Source organism: Penaeus japonicus, unplaced genomic scaffold (genome assembly GCF_977035675.1).
Source record: "Penaeus japonicus unplaced genomic scaffold, GWHDUDI00000001_assembly GWHDUDI00000023, whole genome shotgun sequence".
NCBI classification, from domain to species: domain Eukaryota; kingdom Metazoa; phylum Arthropoda; class Malacostraca; order Decapoda; family Penaeidae; genus Penaeus; species Penaeus japonicus.
The window spans coordinates 39,904,716-39,909,715 of NW_028234425.1; the positions used below are offsets into that span (position 1 = coordinate 39,904,716).

General features: G+C 37.3%; 2 protein-coding genes across 3 annotated transcripts in view; one reads left to right on the top strand and one right to left on the bottom strand.

The window, feature by feature from the left end:
• Positions 1-5,000, bottom strand: part of LOC122258339 (M13 family metallopeptidase neprilysin 3) — a 221,904-nt gene that overhangs the window by 195,303 nt on the left and 21,601 nt on the right. The window lies entirely within an intron of this gene.
• The window catches only part of Pdk1 (Phosphoinositide-dependent kinase 1), a 35,769-nt gene that overhangs the window by 21,757 nt on the left and 9,012 nt on the right, over positions 1-5,000 (top strand). The gene's annotated exons all lie outside the window — the stretch shown is intronic.

Consider the following 5,000-nt stretch of genomic DNA (forward strand, 5'->3'; position numbering starts at 1 on the left):
GTTCGTGCTGGCTCCCAGACTGGTGTGGTGGCCAGGTTACTGGTCTCGGCAGGAAATTGCCTAAGAAAAGAGGCCGTCAAACATCATTCCAAAGTACTTGTAACTCATATGGCACAGAATATAACAATTCTGCATTATATGAATATAGCATGGATCGATTCACACTCGTAATTTTTGTGGTTTTCTTAGTTATTGTAATGGCGATGTGATGAAATGGATTATGTGGTACAGATTTGAGTTTGCTGATAGAATTGGTTGATGTATTGCCATCTACTCCTTTACTGGAGGGTACATTTTGCAAGATTCTATGTATTGAGTGGACGTAATAAGTAGAGTGTGAAAAGTACATCCAAGGGTACTTTGTGGAACAATAATTTTGCCATAACAGAATATTAGATTGTGATGGATTGGCATATATTATTGAAGAAATTTCTAAACCAGGTTAAACCCCCATGAGTAAGATGTAGAAAAGTAGACTGGTTAGATGTGTGAAAATTGTAATGCAATACAGTCTCTTGAGGAACAGATCAAGAAATACTGCACATGCTAGAACAACAGGAATTTCTTTCAGCTTCATTTCCCCTGGCACAGTAATGCACACATATATGAAATATAGTTTAGAAAATGTGATGAGAATTTATAGAAAGTAAATTAGATGAGTGGCATGCTTGCTCTTCACTTTGATCTAATGGTCCTGCAAAGATGAGGAAAAATAACAATAGTATAGAATAGTTACAGATGTTGAAATAAGAAATGCAAGTTACTTTCAGGGTTCACTATTTATAAACTAACAGTTGTTATTGTGTTGCCCAAAATTATAGATTACAATATTGCAACTTATTTTCAAAATCTTCCATCACCAGAAAAGAAGTTGCCAGAAAGCTTGTGCTAGTTGGTGTTAGGTTTTTAGTATTTTTGGTTCATGTGCAGAACCATTGACACCATTTTGATAAAACTTGAAAGTGTCAGTGATTTGCCCTCTAGGTAAAAATTGCTAGAAAGAACCACCATCAACCTTTTAACTACGGAGGATGTGACATGCAAGTTATAGCTTGGCTTGTCTTTCTAGTTTTCCTGCTGTTGATGTGAATGCCACATCATAGTTTTTGTCTGGCTGGGAGATTGGGTGAGTACTGGCTGGCTGCCACCTTACGTATTTCGAAACACCCTGGCGAAATGTCCAGACAAAGCTAAGACCCTCTCATTGTTATTGTGTTAAGAATCTTAATCCATTCATGCCGGAGCCTATATTTGCTGCTCTCACCGCTAGGTAACAAGTGCGCAGTGACTAAGAACGAGATTTCCCCCGGCTCGATGTTGTGCTGCACCTCCATGAGCACTTTCCATAATCGGAAGTTTCTGTATTTGTGTTCTCACAAGTGAACAAAAATGTGTTGCTGCAAATGGAACTCCAATGATTATGTGCTTTTTGAGGGAGAGACTATGATATTTTAGGACGTCATCTGGAAAAAGCAAAATATTATGTTGTGATAGGATTTCAACAGGTGTCAATGGGTTAAGAGCTGTGAAAGAAAATCCAGCCACTGTTGAAAGAATTTTTTACTTAGTCAAAGTCTGCTTCTTTTGCTAGCATTCAACTGTGAACAACATTATATTGTCAATAGTCAGAATGACCATCCAAACACAAAATAATTTATATGCTGAAATTGGAAGAGTACTTTGCTTTACTTCACCTACATCAACAGACACTTACTTCATACAGATGGTATTCTTTTTCCTTTGACTATTGATGAAGAGTATGCAAAGTGGCAAAGATCTTGTCAAGAGCAATGCAAAGAAAATGGACACATAGACCAACTTTCTTCAAGAACAGAGAGATGTACAATTTCAGAGCTTATGATATATGCATTTTGAGTTTAAAAGACTTGGATTGCTAGCAAGCATTGCATTAGAGAGGGTTTTGACCATCTATTTATTACCAATTTAGTGGAGGCACATGCAGTGCAAATATGCCTTAGGATGTATTTGAACAAAAATAGGTGGCAGATAGTCAGCTTATGAAAGATATGATTGGCAAAAAGAAGAATGATAGCAAAAGAGACAGGATCATAGCTGTACCACAAACCCACAAACAAAATGGTTGAATGTGTGGTAACATTAACTAAGTGGTAACTGACAAATCCCTAAATTAATGTAATAAGAAATAAGGTCGTTAAACCTTATGCAGTAAATGAGGTGCATTTATGGTCAGCTTGTAGTGGCCTAAAAGGAAATTCAATGTAAATTTTCAAATGCAAAATCTGATTGCAAAATCTACTTTAATTCTAAAATAGAAATCATAGATGCCTATTCCTTGATTGATTTCAAGCATTTTTATTCAAAAGTATTATTATTGAAAAACTCTATGTAAACCCACACCTACACCCACACACCCAGACCTATGTTCCATTCATTCATTCATTTTCATTAATTTGTTCATTTATTCATTCATTTATCCATCTATCCATCTATCTATCTTTATTCATTTATTCATTCATTCATTCATTCATCCATTCATTTTCATTTGTTCATTTATTCATTCATTTACCCATCCATCCATCCATCCATCCATCCATCCATCCATCCATCCATCCATCCATCCATCCATCCATCCACCCTTCCACCCATTCATTCATTCATTCATTCATTCATTCATTCATCTATCTATCTATCTATCTATCTATCTATCTATCTATCTATCTATCCATCTATCCATCTATCCATCTATCCATCCATCCATCCATCCATCCATCTATCTATCTATCTATCTATCTATCTATCTATCTATCTATCTATCTATCTATCTATCTATCTATCTATCTATCTATCTATCTATCTATCTATCTATCTATCTATCTATCTATCTATCTATCCATCCATCTATCCTTTCATCCATCTACCCATCCACCCACTCATTATCATAATTGTCTAGCTATCCATCTGTCTATTTATCTATCTATCTATCTGTCTATATTCATCCATCCATCCATCCATCCATCCATCCATCCATCCATCCATCCATCCATCCATCCATCCCCTCATTCATCCATCCATCCAACCACCCACCCACCCACCCACCCACCCACCCACCCACTGTTTCACTCCTTGCCTTGTACTTGCCAGTCACTTTCTGCCAGTCAACTTCTTTCCCTCCCCAAGATCAGTTAATTCCTTTGCTTAACCCAATGACGATGGTGTGTCACACTTGTGTGACACACCGTCGTGCCTGATAACGGGCGACACACCAGTGTGACGTCCCCGAGGCGATATTACTTAGGCTCGGCGTAGGGGGTTGCCAGTTCTCACTGGGCCCGTCGGGATTGGGTTAATGCTTTGTCCTATATAAAGCAACCTCTTGATAATGGTTTCCATAGGCATGTACTGAAAAGGGAAAAAAATCATGTCCAGCCATGATAAAGCCAGGTTCCCCTGTTACTGTCTGCGAGTGACAAAGGGAGCAGGCAGCCTGGGCAATTTCTTTTTTGCTGCTAGTATGTGATGAATAGATAAACTATTAATGTTGAAAATGAAAAAGACTATAAGCATTTACACATGCACATTTACATTTCATTGTATATTCATTTATAGTATGGCAGTGCTTATATTCTAGTTAACCTTAAATTCATATGTTCTTATAGAAAAATCTATTACAAACAATATGATATATGTAGGAAATGTAATAAAGAGACTGCTTTTTATATAAAAAAGCCAACGTTATCGCGATATCCAAATTTACGTAAGGCACATATCTGTAGAGGAACATATATTCTAAGTTGTGGGATGAGGTAGGGTATTCAGTTCCTGACTTTATTCCAGCAGCTGGTGCCAATAATCACAGCTGAGTTGATGACTAGGAAGGGTATAGCAAACCCTAGAACTTGTGATTACAAAGGCACTGACCTATGCCACAGATTTTTTTTGTATTCTTGGATAATATCTTTGCAAAAATATTAAAGGTTTACAAAAAAAAAAAAAAGATTGAATGCAAAAATATTAAAGGTTTACAAAAAAAAAATAACTGAAAGATTCAGAACCAAGAAGGATATCAAGATAAATGCTAAACACTATCTTTAGATTAGAGAAAAAATTCAGTTGCATGTGTCCAGATTAACCCATTGCTGCTGGGGGATAGATTCGCTTGCCCAGTCTCCAAGATGGTTTTATTTCAGAGCGAGGCAACTTCACACAACATACCTTGACTTTTCCCACTCTCACTCATCACTTATTATAAAACTAGCCGTTTTTGTGTTTTATGGTTTGTGTGTTTTATTGAGTTTAGAGACTTATATGTGCCATAAGACAGGCTCTATCAATGCTGCAGTTGACTAGAATTTTAGTATATGATTCATATTAGTGCATTATTTTCTTTATTCTCAGTGTGATAGAAGTATTGCTGTTTTATGGGAGGACAAAAAGCAACTTTATTTTTTTCGTATTTGTGTGCTGTCATGAACGAATACGAAACATATAACCATCTACAATGAAGATAACGTGAAGAGGTAGGGAAGAGTAAGGAAACCTGTGCTTATGACTGTGAGTGCCACAGTGAAAGGCATTCTTATTGGCACAGAAGCACATTTTAGACTGGGTATGGTTTGAGTTACTTTCCTCTTCTCATTCTGCCTGCACATCCTTCATCTGTGGTACTTTAGAGCAAGATGTCGGTAACTTGCTGTGTGCCACTGCTCTCTAAAGGTTGTCCTTGCTAGAGACTGTACATGGGTGCCATTCAAGGCTCTCTCTCCTACTTGGTGCTAGAAGAAAGTGGTGCCATCTAGATTTTGGATGTTAAGTTAGCTTAATATTATGGTAATTATAGTAATTATGACTGCAATTGTCATCCTCATTAACTCCTTAATATAGCACAATGATCCAAAATCCCCAAATGTCATGTACATCATGACACCGTTGTCAGGCCAAAGCTCCTGCTTTGTACATCATGACGCCCGTCCGCAATGGATTAACCCCTTCACTACAGGCAGTAGAAAACGCTCCTCGCG